This window comes from Triticum aestivum, chromosome 5B, assembly GCF_018294505.1.
Source record: "Triticum aestivum cultivar Chinese Spring chromosome 5B, IWGSC CS RefSeq v2.1, whole genome shotgun sequence".
NCBI lineage: Eukaryota > Viridiplantae > Streptophyta > Magnoliopsida > Poales > Poaceae > Triticum > Triticum aestivum.
Window position 1 is genome coordinate 26,819,945 of NC_057807.1, and position 23,573 is coordinate 26,843,517.

The 23,573-nt window shown below is 45.4% G+C and overlaps 1 long non-coding RNA gene across 5 annotated transcripts; it reads left to right on the plus strand.

Moving 5' to 3' along the window:
• The first annotated feature begins 857 nt into the window (after positions 1–857).
• On the plus strand, positions 858–20,716 carry LOC123110215 (uncharacterized). Of its 5 annotated transcripts, none has more exons than XR_006453229.1 (18): positions 858–1,239; positions 1,334–1,473; positions 2,058–2,145; positions 3,727–3,806; positions 3,889–4,068; positions 10,155–10,279; positions 10,356–10,513; positions 10,618–10,682; positions 11,409–11,552; positions 12,328–12,461; positions 13,680–13,744; positions 15,362–15,555; positions 16,344–16,411; positions 17,115–17,253; positions 18,232–18,322; positions 18,435–18,576; positions 19,069–19,136; positions 20,456–20,716. It is a non-coding gene; the product is annotated as an uncharacterized lncRNA (long non-coding RNA). The 5 variants fall into 5 exon arrangements; XR_006453227.1 differs by having other exon boundaries at positions 3,727–3,802; XR_006453231.1 differs by having other exon boundaries at positions 3,727–3,802; positions 18,232–18,312.
• Positions 20,717–23,573: the final 2,857 nt, after the last annotated feature.

Here is a 23,573-nt window from a genome sequence, read left to right on the forward strand (position 1 = left end):
CTAAAATTCCACGCCCCGGCTGCGGCTGTGTGTGTGAAAAACGAGGCAAAATGTCGAACGTTGGATATGTGTGGATGGCTAGGATTGAGTGGACATGTAATAGATCCGTGGGAGGACCCGGCCGACTAATCAGACCCTACCAATTTTTTGAGTAAGTCAAGCAAAACAAAAGAGCGGCAGGGGAAGAGTCCACAGTCCCCACTCCCCCACCCAACCCCATCGAGCCCCTCCCCACTCACTCTGTGCATTTGAAAATCGAACAAAAAAAACAGACCGAAATTAAACCGAATCGAATCGATTTTATGGTTTTTATGGTTTCTGGTTTCGGTACGATATGACGGTATGAACTTTCCATACTGATTTGAACTTTGGTTTTTATGGTATATACCGAAAAACTGAACGATTAACCGAATAAACCGAAGTAAAAAATAAATTTATATTTCTTGAGATGAACAACCATACAAGTTGTCGTTTTTCTTGTACATGAGTCAAATTCACTACTAAGCACGTAATTTTTTCTTGTAACATACTCATTTTTCTCTTTTTAAAATGCTAAGCATGTCCATAACCATCAACAGATGAGTCAATTCATGCATATATACTTATATATAGTCATATACTATTTGTGTAAAATAGTATGTGTTTTGAGTCATAAATTTGCAAATTATTATTACGTCATTTTCAAATTCACGCCAACTTTGGTTTTTATGGTATATACCGAAACCATATCGAAATAGTTTAGTATATACCGAAACCGAATCGTATTTTATTTTCATATCGTATTTATCGAAATATTAATACTATACAAACCGAAAAACCGTACAAACCGAACCGTGTAAACCGAATAAACCGAACGCACAGGGCTGACTCCCCATGCCGCCGCGGCTCCCACCCAACCGGAACCAATCCCGCCCGCGCCGCCGCGGCGATCCCCAATCCGGCGACGACGGCGACGGCAACATCACCCGTGTTCTTCCTCCTCTCCGGTCGCTGCAGAGGAGCCACCGTGGTGGGGCAGCAGAGGACCGCCGCGGGCTGGAGCCCTTCTCGTCTCCACGACCAGACCAAGCACCGCCGCCCGCTGGATCCCCGTCTCATCCCCTCTCCAGTCGCTGTGGAGGACCGCCGCGTCCAGCCACCCTCCCTCTCTCCTCGACGGCGCTCGAAACCCTAGCTGGCCCCGCTCTTCCACCCATAGCCATGGCCATGGCAAGCCCGCAGTCATAGGAGGTGCAGCAGGTCAGATCCCTTCTCCCCTTCTTTCTTCTTCTACCTCCGGTCGGTGTTCTTCCTCTTCACATCTGACGCGTCTCATCTCCCTATGTGCGTGAAGAGGAAGGAAGGAGGCCATGGGGAGAGAAATTCAAGAGGAGGGCCATGGAGAAGCCTGCTAGTTAGTGCCCACGCATGCCACGGAAGGAAGGTCCTTTCCTCGATCCAGTCACTCCACGGAGAAGCTGCTGTTCGTGTTAGGTTCAACCCTCTTTTCCTCTCCCCGATTTAAACATTTTCTCCTCTACTAGTTTGTTTGTGCTGCAATGCCCGATGAGAGTTCAAAGTACCTACCTGATATTATTGGCAGCTATTTATTTATTTGCTGCTTGATTGCATTCAGAAATTAGATTGATTCCCTGTATTGTACTGGAAGTAGCCTTGTGCATGATTTCCTCTGCTGCAAAATAGGTCTTGTGTTTGCCTTGATGCATTCACAAATGGTTGGATCCTCTGCCAACGTGTACTGGATGGACATGTGTTTGTCCAACTTGCCTCTGCAAGTCTTGTGTTTGTTTGTTTAACCCAAGCAGCAACTTGTGGATTTGCTCCGCTCTAGCCCGCCGCCTAGTAAACATATTGCTCCTTCCATTTTCGACAAATCATTCTTCTTCTGATAACTTGGAAAATATTTGCTCTCTGCTTGTTATTATGCTTGATTTCTTCAGAGAGAGGTTACTTTATTCTTCAGAGCTATGAATGATGGGAACACCACTGTTTTGCTGTGGCTGACAATTCCTCCACTCTGAATAAATGAAACCCCTTTTGTTGTGTCGTCGCTGTAGGTACAGCGGCCAGAGGAGGTGGAGCAGCAGGCCGACATCCATCTTCACCTCCCACCCAACGCCCGGACCGCCCCTTGCAGCGGACATGGTGAGCCCATCTACCTCCTGATCTGAATATCACTTGTGTTTCTAAGTTTTGGTTCAACTCTGGTTCAGTTTGTACTTCTCTTTTGGATGACATGAATTAAACTGTACCAAACTGTATGTGCATCACGTATTGGTTCAGTTTTGGATGACTTAAACTGAAGCAAATGGTGTGTGCATCCATTGTACGCATCACATTTTTTTCTAACTGGAGGACAAGACGGCTCCCTTTGCACTCTTCTACTGGCAGATATATAGATTGCCCTTGAATGAAATAAAGCATCGTGTCAGTTTTCCATGCTCTGCTCTAGCCTATTAGTCCCTATATATCCTGGTTGGTTGCCAAACCAAAATACCATGGCTGGGTGGGTTCCGTTCGTCTCGGATTACGTGAGCACAGTAGTAGAATATAGCTGGTCATAACAAAGTTATCATACAACTATTAGGGATCAAACCTTGAACGGCGAAAATGAGAACCGGTGAGAAAATCAGCTTAAGAAGCTTTCAAACATTGGACCATGAGTTAGGTCTGTTAGAATTTCCGTCAAGGAATTGCAGCTAGGCGAGTTGATTATTGTGGTTACGTGGTAGCCATGTACGCTAGCTATCTAACTAAAGTAGGGAGTTTTTCCATGCATGCGGTGCTAGGTAATCTGCCAAGCAAATGCTGTCCTTGTCTCGCAGACACACTGCCTTGAAGTTTCTTGGCAACAACTCAAGACGCAGTATGGTCGGTTCTTTGACCAATGCCACTGTGATAGCTAGGTCCTACTGAGACGAGGACAGACTTTTTTTGTGAGTTTTACTAGAGGTAATTGCTGGGTACCTTGTATGCAGGGTCATCTACCCCGACGTCTTACCTTTATCACACTCTGGTTAATCACCCCTACAAACAGATCAGCAGTCCAAATTTCTCGACCTTGCTGTACCCCCCCCCCCCCCCCCCTCTTTCTGGTGAGCTGCCATTGCGGTGAGAAATTTTTTGCCAGCAAAATCACTGTCACTGATCGTTTGCAGCTGAGCAAATGGCATCTTAGATGTGATGTGATATCCACAACAGGAAAAATGACATACAGACTTGCACACGGTCATGGGTGTAGTTTCTTTTTCTTCTTGAAACTGTTTTCTTCTTAAAACTGTTTCTAACCTACCTGTGATAGTTGATTAGTTGGTGCACTGCAGTCTATTTCCTTAACCTTAAATTCTGAGTCACTTTCAGTGAAAGCTGAACTAGTGCCTATCCTTGGGGTGACGTTAAATTGTCGATATAATTTGAAAATTTTCTAATGAAGTTGATTAATATTTTTTCCTGGACAGTGATGTTATTTCCTTGTTAATAATCGAGATGGCCTCTAATTTGGACATGCGAGAAAGCTCAGGCTTCAGAAACTAAACATTAGTGCAACACACACATCATTGCTTAGTTTCGCTTGCCATGGCTCGCAACTGATTACATATGTTTATTGTTTAAATGAAATGCTTACTATATTGGTGGGGCACGGCGAATTGGTGACTGTGCACAGATGTACCAGGTATTGTGTCCATTGGTTCCGGTTAATTGACCTTGTGAGCTTGCTTGCTGCAGATCTGATGCATGTCTTCTCCAAGCTGCCGCTTGATGTCAACTTCATCGGCCACACTAGCAACATCGGATGGAAGGAGTAGGTGTTTACTAGCCCTGAACTCTGAATTTTTTGCGCGCTGTGGCTGCATGGATACTGATGGCATTGTGAGTCTTTACGTGTAGGTTTCAGAGGGCGAAGCCAGTCATCATTGACCTGGGGCTCTACTTGAAGAAGGCGGACGTGTTTTGGATGCCACAGTGTTGGACCGTGCCAACAACCTTCAAGCTCTTAACTGATAATAAGCCATCAGTCTCTAAACACTAGTTCCACCATCATTTTGCTTCTGTAAAAGCAGCCAGAAGGTGAATTAGTTTCCTGGAAGATGCAATCCAATGAGTTTTTATTTATTACTTTGCACATGTTCATTTACATCTTGTAGGACCTAAAATTCTTGAGAATGGTGTTGGATAATGAGCAACTATCATTTCCTGAGGGCCAAAGGCCATTACATATACATGTGTCAAAGTGCAGAAAACCCCTTATACAACGGGGATATACCGAAAAGGGACTATACACATCTAACACCCCCCCCCCCCTCAAACTCATGGTGGATCAACAACACTGAGTTTGGAGAGGAAAAAGGTATGCTGCGCTCGAGTCTGTGCCTTCGTGAAGAAGTCAGCCAACTGTAACTCCGAGGGCACATAGTGAAGGGCAAGAGTCTGATCCTGCACAGCAGCACGCACAAAGTGGGCATCCACACCGATGTGCTTGGTGAGCTCATGCTTCACTGGGTCACGCACAATACTGATAGCACTAGTACTGTCTGACAGTAAGGGAGTCGAGGTAGTAGCCATCACACCAAAATCCTCAAGTAACCATCGCAACCAAATCACCTCATCCGTCAACATAGTCATGGCTCGCAACTCAGCCTCTGTACTCGAGCGAGAAACTGCAGTCTGTTTCTTTGTCTTCCAGGCAATCAGAGAGCCACCAAGAAAGATACAATAAGCAGACAGCGAGCGTCGATCAGAGGGATCACTAGCCTAGGTAACATCAGAGTAAGCCTGGAGCTCAAGAGAACTGGAGCGAGGAAAGAAAAGGCGATGAGAGATCATGCCACGAAGATATCATAGAACACGGAGGAGGTGACTATAGTGGACAGAGGTGGGGGCTGAAACAAACTGACTCAGGATGTGAACGGGATAGGAGATGTCAGGACGTGTAACAGCAAGATAGAAAAGGCTACTGACGAGGTGACGATAGTGAGTGGGATTAGGAAGAGGGTCACCATCAGAGGCACGAAGCTGAACGTTGAGCTCTATAGGAGTCACAATAGTGCGGTCATCACTGAGAGCAGCTCGAGCAAGAAGATCCTGAATGTATTTCTCTTGAGAGATGTAGAAGCCATCAGAGGTGGAGGAGATCTCAATCCCAAGGAAATAGCGAAGAGGACCAAGATCAGTCATAAGGAACTGCTCGTGAAGGCGGGCCTTAACAAAGGCGATGTAATCAGTGTCGTCACCAGTGATGATCATGTCATCAACATAGAGAAGGAGAAGAGTCCGACCACGAGGAGACGTGTGAATAAACAGCGCGGGATCATGGTCACTGGGCAAGAAACCAGCCGTGGTCACCACAGATGCGAAGCGCTCAAACCAGGCGCGAGGGCCTGTTTGAGACCATATAGAGAGCGGCGAAGTCTACAGACCATACCATCAGGAGCATAGTACCCCTGTGGTGGCTGCATATAAACCTCCTCACGCAACTCGCCATTGAGAAAAGCGTTCTGAACATCAAGTTGAGAGATAGACCACTGACGAACAGAAGCCACAGCAAGAAGAGTGCGGACAGTGGTCATGTGGGCCACAGGAGCGAAAGTCTCATCATAATCGCGCCCCTGCTCCTGCTGAAAGCCACGGGCCACAAGACGAGCTTTGTAGCGCTCAAGAGAACCATCGGAGCGAGTCTTAAGCTTGTAGACCCACTTGCAGGTGATGGGACGGACACCGGAAAGGGAGGGGAACGAGATCCCATGTGCCAGAGCGCTCAAGGGCAGCAAGCTCCTCGGCCATCGCAAGCTGCCATTCAGGCTGAGTCATGGCAGTGTGATAGGAAGTGGGCTCAGGCAAGACAGAGAGACCGTACCGATCAGGGGAGTAGCGATCAGGCGGAGGGCGAGGCTGAGCATGGATGTTATGAACCGTAGGGGGTGTGAGAGGAGGTGCACCTGAGGTGGAAGGCTCGTCAGAGGCAATATCCTCAGTACGAGAACGTCGAGTATAGTGGAGAGGAAACGGTGAGAGAGGGCGACGGACTGGAGAGGATGGGGGAGAGGTGGAGGAGGAGGAGGGAGAAGACGGGGTCGGAGGTGAATGAGAAGGAAGGAGAGGTGCCGGAGAAGGAGGTGACACATGAGGCACATAGCAGGGTGTATCGGGGAGAAGAAGGAAAGAAAGGTCGTCCACAGAGAAGCTCGAGGAAGAAGAACGTGGGTAGTAAGAGCGAGACTCGTCAAAAGTCACATCACGCGAGATGCGCAAGTGACGACCCACTGGATCCCAACACCGATAGCCCTTGTGCTCATCACTGTAGCCAAGGAAAACACACTCTACCGACTGAGCAATCAGTTTGGTGCGTTCGCGGGGGGCAAGAAGAACATAGCAGACGCATCCAAACATATGAAGAGCTGAGTAGTTAGGAGACCGACCGGTGAGACACTCCATAGGAATGCCACCCTGCAGAGCAGTCGATGGCTGAATGTTGATGAGATAGGTGGATGCGGAAACAGCCTCAGCCCAAAAATGGGGTGGAAGGGAAGCAGCAATCATCAGCGCACGAGCCGTCTCAAGCAAATGACGATGCTTTCGCTCAGCAACACCATTCTGAGCATGAGCACCCGGACAGGAGAACTGGGCAAGAGTACCCTGTTCCGCGAGAAAACCACGCAACAGCTGAGAGATATACTCTCCAGCGGAGTCAGCACGAAAAGTACGAATGGGCGTGGCAAACTGGGTGTGAACCATGGCAGCAAAACGTTTGTATATAGGGAGAACCTCGCTACGAGATTTCATAAAGTAGAGCCAAGTGTAGCGAGAGAAATCATCAATAAACAAAACATAGTAGCGATGACCACCTTTCGAATCAAAGGGAGCAGGACCCCAGACATTAGAATGAACTAAGTCAAAAGGCGCTAAGATACAGACTCACTAGTAGGATAAGGTAACTGAGTCTGTTTGCCAAGTCTGCAGCCATTACAATGTAAGGAGACATCTCCAGATACAGACCCTAAGAGGCCCTGACGAACTAAGGAAGACAAGAGAGAGCCACAGATGTGACCAAGGCGATGATGCCACTGCTGGAAGGACGCAGACGAAGAGGCGGCAAGAGCATGAGAGCTAGCATAAGTGGTGGCAGCGGAAGAAACACAAAGCCAGTCAACCTCCCAAAGGCCCTCTGACTCACGGCGCCGGGGGCCAGCACCAACCAAAACCTTGGTGCGACGATCCTGAATGGAGCAAGAGTCGGTATCAAGAATGACACGATAACCAGAATCAGTAAGTTGGGCAGCGGAAAAAAGATTCATGGTAAGGCGAGGAACATGTGAAACACTCGGAACAGAAGAAGATGGAGTGGAAAGAATACCACGACTAGCAACAGGAAGAGATGTGCCATCGGCAGTAAGAACATTGACAGGCGAATCAAGAGGTCAGAGAGAAGACAACACGGAAGAATCAGAAGACATATGAAAAGAGGCTCCAGAATCCAGAACCCACGAAGATGTACCTGACTGTGTAGATGCCTGTGATGGTGAGGAGGCGGATGCGGTCACAGCAACAGCAAAGCCAGTCGACGAGGAGCCTGAGGAAGCAAGGAGACGCTTGAGGCGAACAATGTCCTGGTCAGTGAGTGACGGAGTCGAGGAAGACACAGGAAGCCCGCTGGAGGAGGAGCGCCTCTGGTCTCGCTTCTTTTGGCGACAATCAGACTCTGGGTGACCTTGCCGGGAGCAGTAACCACAGACGATGTCACGGCGCGACGTGCCCTTCTCAGCATAAGAAGGACGGCTCACCCCCCCTGGAGGAGTAGGCAGGAGCGGCGGAGCAGTGAGGCGAGCAGACGACACAGGAGCCCGGGCAGCCAATACTGACGGAACCAGAAGCAACCCAGCAGAGCGAAGGTGTGTCTCCTCAGCACGGAGCTCGGCAAGCACCTCCGAGATAGGGACACGACCACGAGCAATCAAGTGAGCACGCCTGGGCTCAAACTCAGAGCGGAGACGAGATAAGAACTCGTGAACCCGCTGAAACTCCAAATCGGACCGTGTAGTCTGACAGCAACGGCAAGTTCCACAAACGACTGTCCGAAGAGAGTCCAGCTGACGCCAGATGGCAGAGCACTGGGAATAGAACTCATCAACAGAGAAATCACCTTGCTGAAGAGCATGCTCTTGACACACCACAAAGAGGTATAAAGCATCGCTAGAGGGCTAACAAAGATAGGACCACATCGCTGCAACAGTGCCAAGGGCCATGAACTCCGAAGCAAACTAAGGGAGGACACTGGCAGTGAGAACAGCAGCAGCTCGAGCATCATCATTGCACCACTGAGTGTAAGCAGACAGATCATCCCGGTAGATTGAAAGGGCATCAGAATAAGCGGATACCTGCTGATCATAGGCATCAACTGCAGCAGCATCAAGGGCCTTGGTTGCATCCCGATCAGCCTGAGAAGCATCCGGAGCAAGTACCGGTGGTACCGGCGGAACAGGAGCCACCGGAGCAACAGGGCAGGGCGGACAGGGTACCTCGCCAGAGAGAACACCCCACAGGAGGAGCCCGCGCATATGGATACACATGAATCCCACAAACTCAGCATAATTCGTGCCATCGAAGATTACCGAGCATCGAGGAACAGCCACATATCCAGACGAAGACATGCTGATTCTCTCTCTTTTTTTTGGGGGGGAACTCAGGAGGCCCGAACGGAATCTGGACTGGGGAGGCCCGAACCGCTCACGAGGAGGAAGTCAACGAGCGGGGGGGGGGGGGGGGGTCGGAAGCGACGCAAACCTCGCGAGGCAGAGTACAGCGGGTCCGAGATGCGTGGCCCGTCCGCGGGCAGGCGAGGGAAGCCGGACCAGCGGCTCGAATCAGCCAGCGGCCGCTCGCGCTCGCGCCCTGCGCGTAGGGAAGCAGCTGCTTCCGTAGCGGGAGCAGCAGCAGGCGCCCCGGGCGAAGCCGCCAAGCGGAGCAGAGAAGAGGCAAGGGGCGGCCCGGCAGGGCAGCGGAGCCAGCGAGGAGGACCGGGGCGCCCGGATCCGTGGCGAGGAGAGCCGGGACGGACGGATCCGCGGTGAGGAGAGCCAAATCTGGCAGTGGATGGAGCGGGAGGAGAGCTAGCACGGAGTTGCAGCGTGTGGGAGTGAGGGGAACCTAACATCTGATACCATGTTGGATAATGAGCAACTATCATTTCCTGAGGGCCAAAGGCCATTACATATACATGTGTGTCAAAGTGCAGAAAACCCCTTATACAACGGGGATATACCGAAAAGGGACTATACACATCTAACAAATGGAATGCTGATCATGCTAATAATCCTTCTCCAATTGTGGGTGTTAATGTAGAATTCTATGCAGAGGCTACATATTCGTTCATTCATTCTTTTATGTGATACTGTAACAGTAATGCATGAGTCCTTCAACTTTCTAACTGGAAGGCACTGTGTTGTGTTCTTGAATTGTAGAGTCCCAACAGAAAGTAGACCAGACCTTGTTTGATATATTGGTGATTGTTAATAAGTGAGGTTCGACAAGTTTGTGCTTACTAGAGTGAGTGTTTTTTTTGTATGGCCGAACGATGATGTCTCAGTGGATCTATTATGTAGCTAGCTGTGTATTCTATCTAGGGACCAATGCGGATCTGCAGGAAGGATCGTGTCAACCTAGCTTTCTTTGCTTCTGAAAACTGTTTTCTGACCTACCCGATAGTTGATTAGTTGGTGCACTGTAGTGTATTTCTTTAACCTTAAAAATTCCGAGTCACTTTCAGTGAAAGCTGAACTAGTGTCTATCCTTGGGGTGACATTTACTTGTCAATATAATTTGAAACTTTTCTAATGAAGTTAATTAATATTTTCTCTTGGATAGTGATGTTATTTCCTTGTTAATAATCGAGATGGCCTCTAATTTGGACATGCCAGAAAGTTCAGGCTTCAGAAAGTACATATTTTTTTTTTGCGGGTGCAGAAACTACATATATTAGTCCAACATGCACATCATCCCTTAGTTTCGCTTGCCATGGCTCGCAACTGATTACATATTTTGATTAACTGAAATGCTTAATATATTGGTGGGGCACGGTTACTTGGTGCCCGTGCACATATATACCAGGTATCGTGTCTGTTGGTTCTGGTTAATTGACCTTGTGAGCTTGCTTTTTGCAGATCTGATGCATGTCTTCTCCAAGCTGCCGCTTGATCTCAACTTCATCGGCCACACCAGCAACATCGGATGGAAGGAGTAGGTGTTTCCTAGCCTGAAGGTGCTTGTTGGAAACAAAGTGGATAAGGTATTTCTATCCACACTTGCAGATTTTGTCAGTTATCTGCACTTTGTAAGTACTACTTACTTGTACCTGTCTTCAGAGATGGCTGAATGTATATGCTTGGTCTGGGAGGAAAGTGAGAGAGCTGTCGCGAAAAGGAATGCTTTGACCTTTGGCAGGGATGGATGTTTATTTCAGGAGCGCAGTGCCAAAACCAACATGGATATGGAGCAGTGCTTTGAGGAGCTCCTACTGAAGGTATATATGTTCTCGCTTCATAGTGTAATTTCTAGTTTTTTTTAACATGCTCCAGTTCTCCCTTTTTGAGTTCTTATTTATAACATTGTGTGCCTGTTGTGCAGCTGCACAGTCAAGATTTAGGACCTTAACCAACTCATACAGAGGGGTGCAAGGGATCATTATTTTGGTACTTCTTTTCATCCACTGCTTTTCAGACATGTACATTTCTGTTTTCATCACGGGATGAATTTTATAGTGTCATATTTTGTTTCTCCTTCTCATATATTAGTGGAACTTGTGACACATTGATTGCCTTCCATATGAACTGCACTTTGTCTTAAAATGGTTGTTTTCGTAAGTATAAATGATTAAGTAGATCAGCTTGATTTGTGTAAAAAATGAGAACTGAGTGATAGCTTGGTTGGCTTGAAGATTATGGGTGTAAGCTCGCCCAACCGTGTTCGATCCGTAGGAATGTTCGTCTAACCTTGATCTACAAACTGAGTTTTAGGATAAAATGATGTAGCTGCTTATGCTGGGTACTTGTGTATGTGTAACTGATGCCCTTGCTGTAGGGAGCATGTTAGAGTGCCTAGTAGCTTGCAGCTATTTACTTGATAGCACAACACAGGGAGATTTGCATGTCTTACTGTTTGTCCATAATCTTAGAACTTAGGTACCATTTCTGTCAATTGCCTGCAAGTGCTTGCCTGTGAGGTGTGAGCTATAGGAATTTTGTGCATCCAATGCCATCGTTTTTCCTTCGTCGGCATGTGTTTGTCTATGAGTAAAGTTGAGCATTTGCACTGATTGTTGTTGTGCTACCTCAACAGATTCCACTGAAAAGAATGTTGCTTGGAGTTCGAGTCTATCTTATATCCCTTAATTTATTTGTTTGTTTGATTTGGAGTAGCAGTCGCCCTCCATGGATGTCATTGATGAGGTACATGCGGTAACGCACGCCTGAGCTCGATGAGGACATCATCAAGTTTGACCCCAACATCGATAGCGACAATGACAGCCTGCAGAAGGTTGCTCTGCCTCCCACCAGTAGGTGGTAAGCAACTGGTTCTCTCTCTCTCTCTCTCTCTCTCTCTCTCTCTGCCGTGCATGGCCATCGAGCAACTGGTTCTCTCTCTCTGTTGTGCATGGGCATTGATAACCCTATGAACTGATGCATGTTGCATGAGAGAACTGGTGTTGTTTTGCAAGGTGGACTTGGCTACTGGCTTTAGGTTGTTGTGATGCTAAAGATGCTCAGCTAGCTAATTAATTATAGTATGGTTTGGTGCTAGTTCACTAATTATAGTATGGTCATACACAAATAAGTTGCTCCACATTTCCTGTTGTAGCTTAGTTTCCTAAAATCCCCAATTTTTTCTAGGGTTTAGTGTTGTTGTTTTATAGTGTCAAGATGCTTAAGGCTTGCTTACAATTGTAAATTCTGGCTTCATTGGTCTTTTGTTTAGCATGGACTGTATGATCTATTTTCAGTACTTACAATACTTCTAGGGCATTGTTTAATACTCCCTTCTTAAAGAAATATAAGAGCGTTTAGATCACTAAAGTCCGATTAGTAGCTTGTAGAGGGAGTACTTGCTAGCATGATTAACTCTTCCGATTAGTAGCTAACTACTCCTTGGTCGTTTCAACCAATGGTTGGTTGGATCCTGTAGACTGGATCAATGGTCTGCTTTGGTTGTGTTGCAGATCATGAATGAGTGTATTATTGTGTTCTAGTTCTTCTCTAACGATAACATATAGTCTTCTTGCTTATGCATTTAACTGAAGCTAGTTTTGCTTATGTGTGCACTGTTTGATTGTCCTGTCAGACTGAACATGACGGTGGAGTTTTTCCTGTCACCGGCAACTCTGCATCAGTAGTAGATTGGGGACGCTTGGCCGCCCCCTCGTCTCCGCCATGGTTGTCCTCCTCTTATCCACAAATGTCCATGGCTAAAATTAGGTAAGCCACCGGTGTGTATTCAGCTATTGTGCACTTCTCCCATGGTGGCATGTTTGTGGTGTCAAGGTGGATCTTGGCATGCTACTGTAGAACTTTATATAATATGAACAAATCCTTTAGGGGCATATCTGCTATTCTATATGCTGTTTATTCTTCATTGTCATAGGAACTGGTATCTACTCAAGAATATATACGATACATTCTAGTTATTGATGCATTGCACAGTAGCCATGTAATTTTGTGTTGCTTTGTCTAGTTCGTGCTTCACTTGGAAGGCGACTGAGATAACGACATTGGCATATCAACTAGGCCGCCTTTTTGCTATCTTAATCATGGTTGTTTGCGATCGGTGTTGGTCAGAAAAATGATTAATATAGCTGAATAGCTCATCTTCGCACCCGGATTTGTTACAGAAACTGCCCCCTTCTACTTATTCTCTCCACCTCAAAATAAGTGTCTCAGCCTTAGTACAACTTTGTACTAGAGTTAGTACAAAGTTGAGACACTTATTTTGGGACGGAGGGAATATTACTTGACACCTGACTTGAACAATCATTTGTGTGATGGATGTAGGCGGACGACTGAAATGAGTTCAAAAACTACAACCATGCGAATCCGCGGGAAGGACCGTGTCAATCTAGCTTTCTTTGCTGTGTGTGTTTCAAACCTAGATCATAGGTTTCCCAAACCTATCAAAGCTCTATCTCCATTTACTTAACACCACAAGGCAAGGCGGTATCTCTAGAATATCTTGTGCAATGGTGCTCATGTTGACTGGGTGAGCATAGTTTGGTCCACGGGAATGATCACCATGTCACACTTTGTTTCTCCTCTTGTTATCATGTATAGTAAGTAGTTAATTACTGGCACTTTAACTAGGGTAGTCTTTAGGGTAAACAATTCAGCGATTGCCTTTTATGTGAGGTGTACCCTGTATTAAAATGGTTGTAGTTTAAAGTATAAATGATTTACTAGAACAACTTGAATTTTGGGAGAGAAAATCATTGCATGTATAGAGCATCCTTTCAGGCTTGTTACTACTTTTTAGTCTTCTGTATCCTCATAGAAAATGTTGTGTTATTCCTTATGTGCCAACTGACTTTCTCCATGATTCCCGAGTAGATTAATTATATGTTTAGTGTGGAGAGTGTTTCTTAACATGCTTCAGTTTGGCCTTTTGACTTCTGATTTCGCTGACATGGCGTGCTTGTTCTGCAGCTGGACAGGGAAGATTTGGACTTTGACCAGATCATGCTATAGAGGGGTGAAAGGGGTTGTTATGGGTAATTACTTTCATCCACCGCTCTTCAGATGCCTACTTCTGTTGCACTGTTGAAGGAATGCTTACTGTGTCATACTCCTTTTTTCTCCTTCTTGTATATTGGTGGAACTTGATGGCACATCACATTAACCAGGGTAGTCCTGAGTGTAAAACTATTCCGTCAGTTGCCTTGTACATGAACTACACATCATCTTAGGATGGTTGTGTTTTCAGTTATTGATGATTAAGTAGACAAGCTTGACTTTCTCAAAGAAAATAACTGCATTTATATAGCATCCTTTCAGGATTGTTTAGAACTTTCTAGCCTGCTGTTTCCTCATCATAGAGAAGTACGAGCAGTCTTTCTGGCTTTTAGATAACTCAGGAATCATTCATTGCACAGGGTGGCAAAGTATATTTGTGGAACCTGGTGACACATTAACTTGGGTAGTCTTGAGGTCAAACTATTCTGTCAATTGCCTTGTATATATGAACCTAAAGGTACTCTGGATTAAAATGGTTGTGCTTTCAAGTATAAATGAGTTTTAAGTACAACAACTTGACTTTTGTGAAACAAAATCACTGTGTCTATAGACTATAGAGCATCCTTTCAGGCTGATGCAACTTTTGAGTCTATTTTATCCTCATCATACAGAACTAGAGCCGTCTTTCTGGCTCTGGATAGCTTAGGAGTCACTACACGGGGTAGCAAAGCCACTTTAATTTTTTATTTGTTGTTTCTTCGTGGGTTCTGATGCTTATCTAATTTTGAGAGGTCCGTCTTAGTGAATATCTCGTGTGTTTTCCAGTGTATTATTTTAGTTGCCAAGAAACACTCGCATGTTTTTCTGATATATGAGCCATGGAAATTGATCTTTATTTGACCAACCAGGAAATTGATCTATTTTATGTTCTGTGATGCCACATTCGTGCTAGTCGATTCCTAGAGTTGTAGTGCTAAAGTAGCTCTAAAAGATTTTATCTACTAAATATGCTACTCTAGTGTCCAGCACGAACACTCTGAGGCTAGGGAGCATGTTAGAGTTGCTAGTAATATGCCACTCCAGTAGTATCCAGTCTGAGTCTCTACTCTCCAATGGTTGCAATCTTGTACAGTACTTGTTTGTTTTTTCTAGTGGCGGTTCTCAAAGAGTGAGACCTGTTAAGCACCCTAGGTTTGGCTTATATTGTTCCTGATTGGAATATGATCCATTTGCTTAAAAAAATATAACAGGTTTCATTCATGGTACCCAACTACCCATTTAGTTTGATTTGCAACCATATGCTTGCAAGTCACAGTCAACCATCGTGTGTTGCCAATTATTTCCTTGTGCTGCCAAAATTCTCGCTACTTTGATTTTTATAGAATTTAGTGTTTTCATGTTTTTTTCACATGATACTGTCTATCTATCTATCTATCTATTTATCTATCTATCTATCTATCTATCTCTAGTCATACTTTTGATAACAAATTTATTATGTGTGGTCTTGGTCTAGCTTATCTGGGTTCATGATGGAATCACCGTTGAATTTTCCTGTAGCATGACTATGTGCTGATTAATCTCAAATACTGTTATGCTATCATTATGTGTTATGTCCATTCAAGAAAGGCCTGACTTTGCTTGTTTGAATATTACAGGAGGGCATTGGTAAAGGAAAAAAATGAGAAAACTTGGAACTCGTGGTTCTTATAGGCTGAGGGAACCTGATAAGTTCAAGGGCCGGTTGGAGTTTTCTCTAAAGTTGAAGGGGCTCGACATTGAGACCATCCAGCAGTCTGTACACAGTGTGATGATCTGTGCTCCCATGACTGCCTTCTGGGCTACAACTAAGGTGAGTACCTTGTCTCTCCTTCCTCCTCTTTCTGCTCTTGGAACTAGCTTCCAAGCTATGTCCATACCGTGCTCTGGTCTGCTCAGGCCCACTGAGCCGATGATATAGTGATTATGATATGTGGTGATTGTCTTCTGGCCATCAAGCTAATGGTTTAGTGTTTGGATCTTGTGATTTTGTTGTGAAATTGAATTGTCTCCTTGTACCATGATGATGCTGGTTCTGTTTTTGCTTTGTTTTGGTGTCCCTTTCTTTTACTTCTACTGTAATGGAAGTCATTTTTTTGACCGTAGGCTGAGATTAAAGACAGTCTATCCACATTGTCAACTTGTCGCAATTTGTTTCGATTTGTTGGTTTATGAATAGTTAAGCAAACATGATTGTCATATTTTCTCTCTGGAAGAGCATGAATTATCAAATTTGTCTATTTACAATTTTTGTTTAGCAAAGTGATGTGCATCAGATGTTGCTATCAGTTCAGACATTGCAGTTTAACAGATGTAATCTTTGAATTAATTTTCCAAATGAACCAGCTCATTAGTCTCATTCTCGGCAGAGTTGTTTCATTGTTTGTTCCATTTGTACAGCTAAATCCACTATACTTTGATCTATTCATGAATCAGTGGTACTTGCTGTCAGATTACTTGCTAAATGTCATTACTATCTGTTTGCACGCTCTGTAGTTGATTACTTATCTACTCATGCAGTTTGATGCTTAAGTATTTTCATCATCCAAAATGCAGATTTGTGTTGTTTCTCTTTTTTCCTGATGTGGTTTCCTCACACAGGTGCACAAGTGGTTGTTTGCTGTGCGCGGGGAAGAAGGAGACCAGCATCACCAATGAGTCCGTCATAGGTAAGCCATTGACTCCTCTCCACTGTGTGCCCACGGCCATCGAGTCGTGACAAGTTTTATGTTGGCCATCGAGCTGTGGTAAGTTCCTGCGTTTCTTGCTGTGGTGATTGATGGTGTGCTTGCGTTTCTTGCTGTGGTGATTGATGGTCTGTGATGGCAGCATTTGCACTTCTAGTGATCTTGTGATAACAGCCAGCGTCACCGCTTTAGTGGGTTTAGCCCTCAAGTGCTAAGTTCGCTCTGATAATGCGATAACACCCAAAGTTGGGTCTTTTTATAGTACCTGAAAGATACTATGTAAATAAGCTTATCGAGCCATGCACCTGTACTTTCGCATCCCCCCTTCAAACTTTGGGTGATTTTATTAGAACCATCGCGTGTTAAATACTTTAAGTGCACATGAGGCATGATTATTGAGTTTTCTTTTCAACGGATTTAGATCTTTCTGATTGTATTACCGTGCAGTAGTACACTGAGATTAATTTGTGGTTCCAAGAAAATTCATTTTGCTGATATTTTGTCATGCACGGGTCAGTATTACAATGACTGCACTTGTTCTGTGTCCGCAATAAATTTGTTGTTGAGTCTCATGTTACTAGACTGCAAAAGTGCCGAGAAATCTATCAGTTGCTACTGTTACTGAAACAATACAGAAGTTTTTCTTCCTCCCTGATCATTTAGCTGATGTAGTTTCCTCACGCAGGTGCACAAGGGCCATTTGCTGTGCGCTGGTGCGCGTGCGCCCAACATCACCGGTTAGTCTGTCGGACTGCGCCGACGCTCATCCCGACGCCTCTCGCCCTGCCTCTCCTCCTCCTGTGGCTTCTTCAACTCCTACATTGGTAAGCCGCTGGCTCGTCTCGTCTGCTCTCTCACGCTCTGCACCCACGGCCATCGAGCTGTGGTGAGTTTTAAACTGGCCATGTTGCCATGACAATTCCTTGGTCTTTTTCTGTGGTGATTCATGGCCTGCGATCAGTGATAATAACCAATGTCACATCTTTGGTACATTTAGCCCTCAAGTGATACCAGATTGAGTGTTAATATGGTGAGGCGTCACTGCGCTGGGGTCGATAGGAAGAAGATGACTAGGCTATCTGCATGTAGGCACATTCTGTACTCATGCAGTTTGATGGTTAGATCTTTTGGTAGTACGTGAAGGATATATGTAAATAAGCCTATCGCATCATGCATATGAACTTTCAGTTTCACATTTCCCCCTCCAAACTTTGGGTGGTTTCACTAGGATTGTTGTGTGTTCAATACTTTTTGTGTACAGGAGGCATGATTACCATGTTTTGAACAAATTTAGATCTTTCTGATTGTATTACTGTGCAGCATTACATCAAGATTAATTTGTGGTTCCAAGGAGATTCATTTTGCTGTGATTTTTCATGTACGGGTCAGTTTTACAACGACTGCACTTGTTCGGTGTCTGCAGTAAATTTGGTGTGTCATCTCATCTCGCTAGACTGCCAAAGTGCCGATCAGTCTATTAATTGATGTTGTTATTGAAACAACACACAGTAATTCCAAACCTTTCTTTTGTCACATCATTGCATATTTGGTGGCTACACATGTTTTCTAATAGACAGAACTTCGGTGCTTTATTTCCCTGGGAGTCCTGCTAATTGTTTACCATGGATGCAATAAATATGCGCTTTTAATTAATTTCTCACAATTTTCATAATTCTAAGTAATGTACAGTATTACATGCTTTTACGAATAAGTTCTACATTAGATTGTTAAGTTCCCTTCTGTCATCATGTTCATCGTCTGTGCATTGCTGATGTATTTGGCAAACATGCAATCATGTGCAGCCAAGCTTGCTCCCCGGAAGGTGCTGACAAGCTTCTGAATCAAGGCTGCAGACTACAAGTGCAAGATATGCTAATATTCTGGTAATCTGTGGTACGTGTTTGAGACTAGCTGGTACATGTCCTTCGTCCAGTGCGATAAAGTTTTGGCTTGCTGTGGGGCCTCTGTCTTTTATTTTTCCTGACGATGAAGTTTCCTCACGCAGTGTGCACCGGGGAGAAGGTGACCAACACCACCAATGAGTCCATTGGATTGTGCCAGCGCTCACTCGGGCGACGATGCGGCCATGGTGGAGGGTGGCCTTCGACGCCGACCCTGCCAGTGCCGATGCCATGGACCTCTTCGAGGTACCATTCTCTCTCTCTCTCTCTCTCTGTGTGTGTGTGTGTGTGTGTGTGTGTGTGTGTGTGTGTGTGTGTTCCATTTGATTTGGAAGGCGTGGTTCCGTGCGCAGATGCCGGATGCCAGATCATATATGTATTTTGTCGTCTGGTTCGGATCTGTATCGAGTTACATATCATAAGCTCACAATAGGATCGGACAGAAAGGCCACCATAGTTCTGGCCTTGTTACCTGATTGAAAGCTAATATGATGAGGTGTCACTGAGTTGGGCTTGACTGGAAGAAGACGAGGCTATGTGCATATAGGCACATTCTGTATACTCATATAAATTAATTAAAACAAAACCCTTATATATATATGTGTGTGTGTGTGTGTGTGCACATTCTGTACTTGATTGCTATCTACTTATGCAGTTTGATACTTCAGTATTTTCATCATCCAAAGCATGCATATCTATGATGTTTCTCTTTTTTCCTGATGTGGTTTCCTCACGCAGGTGGACAAGAGACCATTTGCTGTGCGCGGGGAAGAAGGCGCCCAACATCACCAATGAGTCCGTCATAGGTAAGCCACTGATTCCTCTCCACTGTGTGCCCACGGTCATTGAGCCGTGGTAAGTTCCTAGTTTTCTTGCTGTGGTGATTGATGGTCTGTGATGGCAACACTTGAACTTCTCGTGATTCTTTGATAATAACCAGTGTCATCGCTTTAGTGGATTTAGGCTTCAAGTGCTAAGTTAGCTCTGATTCTGTGATAGCACCCAAAGTTAGGTCTTTTTTTATAGTACCTGAAAGTTATGTAAATAAACTCATCGAGTCATGCATCTGTACTTTCACATTTTCCCCTTCCTCAATCTTTGTGTGGTTTTACTAGTATTGTTGCCCGTTCAACACTTTAAGTGTACAGGAGGCATGATTACTATGTTTTCCACAAATGTAGATCTTTCTGATTGTATTAATGTGCAGCAGTACACTGAGATTAATTCGTGGTTCCAAGAAAATTTATTTTGCTGAGATTTTTCATGCACGGGTCTGTTTTACAACGACTCCACTTGTTCTGTGTCTGCAACAAATTTGTTGTGTCGTCTCATGTTACTAGACTGCCAAAGTGCAGAGAAATCTATAGTTGTTATTGAAACAACATACATATTTTTCCTCTGCTTTGATCAGACTATGATCGTAAGTTCTTCTAATTCCAAACCGTTTTTTGTCATGTCATCGTGTATTTGTTGGCTACACATGTTTTCTATAAGTCAGAGGAAAGTTAGTGCTTTATTTTCTTGGGAGTGCTGCTAGTTTGCTAATCCACCCAAGCTAAAAAAATCCACTTACCGAATGTAGTATAGGTGGCTGTTGCTTTGTGTCTTGCTTGTTCATTAGCTATTGTGTTGATAGCTCTTGTTGTTGTCCAAACTCTGAAATATCATGTTGCTTGGCATATTTGTCCCTTATGGGTCCCTGTGTGGCATCTAATTAATAGAGAACTTATGGACTTCGATTTCCAGTCCTAGCTAGTTCTATCTTCACATATGCTAGTGCTGTGAATTTGAGTGTATGGCTGTCACTTGTAAATTAGCAAGGGACTGTACTGTTGGGGGGAGTAAATCAGGGTCAAGTATATCATGTTGTGATCTGTATAATTTTTTTTCTCTTGAGCCCTCATGTTGTGAAGTATATCATGTTGGAATTTTGTTAGAGCAGAGATTACATATATTTCTATCGATGCCGCAGATTCATATATTTATTGCATGTCAATAGTAGGCATTTTATTTGAATCGATAGATCGATGAGCTTGCTTTTACAGATTTACTAGTAATGTGTTCTACATTCTAGGATCTGTGTTGTTTTATACTTTTCTTGACTTGATGCATTTGTTGCTTTCAGATGCGGATGCACGGCAGTGACAGTTTGGTGCCATTGAGATTGATGATGCCGACGTCGTTACCCCCAAAAGTGGGAAGGTGCCGAAGAGCCGAGACATGGAAGTATTATTGTGTAAAAAGGCAAGATGAGCGGGACTTGTGTTTTTCTCTGTTGGCCGGTAGCTGTGGAAGTGTGCCAAATGATATAGCTGGTGATAGTTATTCTTGTACATAAAATAAAAATGGATGTGTTGCCTACTTGTGCTTTGCTTGTCGCTCAATATCGATGTCTGTCAATTACTAGTCCTTGTTTATGTTGCTGTTCCCAACCACTGTGGACTTCGCAATGCGATGACCACTTCGGGTGATCGAGAGCAATGTGCTAAAGACTTTATATGGGTCTGGTCTATCTGCAAGTGGTTCGATCAGGATGAGCTGCATGTCAAACTGAATGTGCATCATGAAAATACAAGAACTCAGGACGCAATAAAAATTACTTCCATGCCCATGGACAAGTTAGCGACAACTACAAGCACTAGAGCGTCTCAAGGGTGCGCCGCTGTCATCGGCCCTCCCCAAAGAAGCCGAGCAAACCTTGCTGTTGTAGATAGTCGGAAAGTTGTCGTACTAAGGCCCCAAAGACCAATGCGCTAGAACATCAACCATCGCAGATGAAGAGAAGTGTAGATCGAATGGAACCAACCTGTAGAAGGATGAATGCAGACAAAATCCAAGCAGATCCCCGACAACAAACACTGACTGAATCCCAGGAGATCAACTGGAGACACACCTCCACATGCCCTCTAACTACACTAGACGCACTGTCGGGACGGGCGCTAGGAGTGAAGAACCTTAATTATTCTCTCATTAGGGAGTTGTCTCTGCCTTGTCTTCCTAAGCAGGATACAAAATCTAAACAAACTAAGAAAACGCCTAAAAACAAATCATGAGCCCTCCCACCAGCATGGCCCAGGATCCATCATGCCTCCATGGCCCTAAGGCCACAGAAGACGAGGCAGATCGACGGAAGCGCCGGCGGGAGGCAAAAAGAACCCTCATGTGGGACTTGCTTGCGGAAGGAGCAAAAGAATATGCGTCTGCATTATTATTATTATTATTATTATTATTATTATTATTAGCACCTCTAAGTCTTGTATTGTTGGTGGGAAAGAAAGGTGCAGAGTTGGTGGTGGCAACATGGTTGCTCGCTGCCTCCCGATGCACGACGTTGGAGGTGGTTGTGTGCCGCCCCCATCTCGTGCGGAAACATAGCTTTGGGGGCACTGTCTTTTCTCTCCTCTCGCGTGGAAGGGATAGCGTTGATGGCCGTCTTCTCGCCTCCTTGTGGCAACGGTGGCCATCGGCTCCTCGAGGCGTGGGGGTGGCGACATGCAGTGCCTCGCTGGCGTCCTAGGCAAGCAACCATGTGGGTGTGCCTACGGTTGTCAGCTGCGGCGGGAGATGGGGGAGGGGGTGACAACATGTTGGATGACGGGAAGGATGACATATGATGGTCAACTATTACATTCATACACAATATGCACACATTTTCGACCAAAGCATGCTATATATAAAAAGCAAAATAGGATAAATGTATACGTTGCATAAAAATTCAAGCCAACAATGTTTCCTTCCATTACATAGATTGGTTACAAAACTCAACTGGTTACATCAAGGACTTGCTTACGCTCAAAGCTTCATCCACACATGCACACAATAGTTCAATAACCCGTGTCGGTACTAGGAAACTGCAGGTTTAACTCAAAGAAGACACCAGTGCCAAAGAATCTAGATCAACCAATATTAATTTTACAGAACTATTAGCACAGTCTTCAGACCTTTAGGCAGCTCACATTATTACGCGTGCATCAACAAGTTCAATTCTATTCCCAATCCTGCTACAAGCCGGGTAGCAAACGGGCGTTTTACTTTTTTTTTTGCAACGAGTGCGTTTTACGCTCCGTCTCGTGCTTGCTTGCAGTACATAAATGAGTTTTCCTCAGTTATCTGCTTTATTTTACTTTGTTATTGTAAAGGCCCTTTATTTACTTAAACCCTTTAGCTTAGGACCAGATTAATTGAGATATAGTGAACTATGTTATGCACGTCATTTTGGGTTTTGCTGCCTGGCTGGAGACTTGCTAAAGCTCTAGTAAAATTAATAGTGCTTGATGGAGATTCAAAGAAACTAGAATCATCTCTAAGTGTAGTAGCTGCAGAATCTAGTAGAGAGACAAAGGATAAAGAGACTATTGTGTGCATGCATAGTATGTAAAGCTTAATGAGTACGTAGCAAGGAATACTAACACTGCATGAAGTGTGGCACCCACTCAGAGCGCCGGCTGACTGGTGTCATCATCATGTTGGTGCTGGCCGGAGTCGCGGGTATACGACGTCGTGACGGTCGTCCTTGGCCTTGGTCCAAACGGCCGGTGGCGGCAGCTCGGAGTCGCGGGTATACGACGCCGTGACGATCGTCCTCGGCCTTGGCCCAAACGGCCGGTGGCGGCAGCTGATCCATCTTCCACACGCCGGGGCATCGATACGCCTGGTGGCACAGGGTGTCCGCCACTTGGTTGCCTTCCCGGTACACATGCTGCACCTCATACTCCCGGAAGCAGGAAAGAAGTCGACGGATCTCCGCGTGCATGGCACTTGGTATACGCGTGTGCTTTGACTTGCCCCGGAGCAGCAACACCAATGTTAGATCGTCGCCTTCCACGACGAGTCGATCGTATCCGCTCACAAGAGCGAAGCGGAGGCCACGGATGAGTGCCCTTGCCTCGACGACGCCAACACCTGCGTGCGGCGTCCTCTTGGCGAACGCGAGCACGACGCGGCCGTAGGAGTCTCTGATGACTCCCCCAGTGCTCGCACGCCCAGAGCCGTCATGGTGCACCGACCCGTCAAAGTTGAGCTTGTACCATCCTGGATGAGGGCGGCTCCACTGGACGAGGGCGACGACGCGATAGGCGGATGGGCAGCCAACGGCCGGTAGCGGCAGCAGAGGCATGCACGGCGACGGCATAGGGGCGTGGAGGGGAGCAGCTGCCGGCGGCACGAACATGGTGGCGCCGGCGAGGGGGCGGGAGAAGATGGAGATGGGGAGGGAGAGAAGAGATCGATCCAGAAAGTTGTGT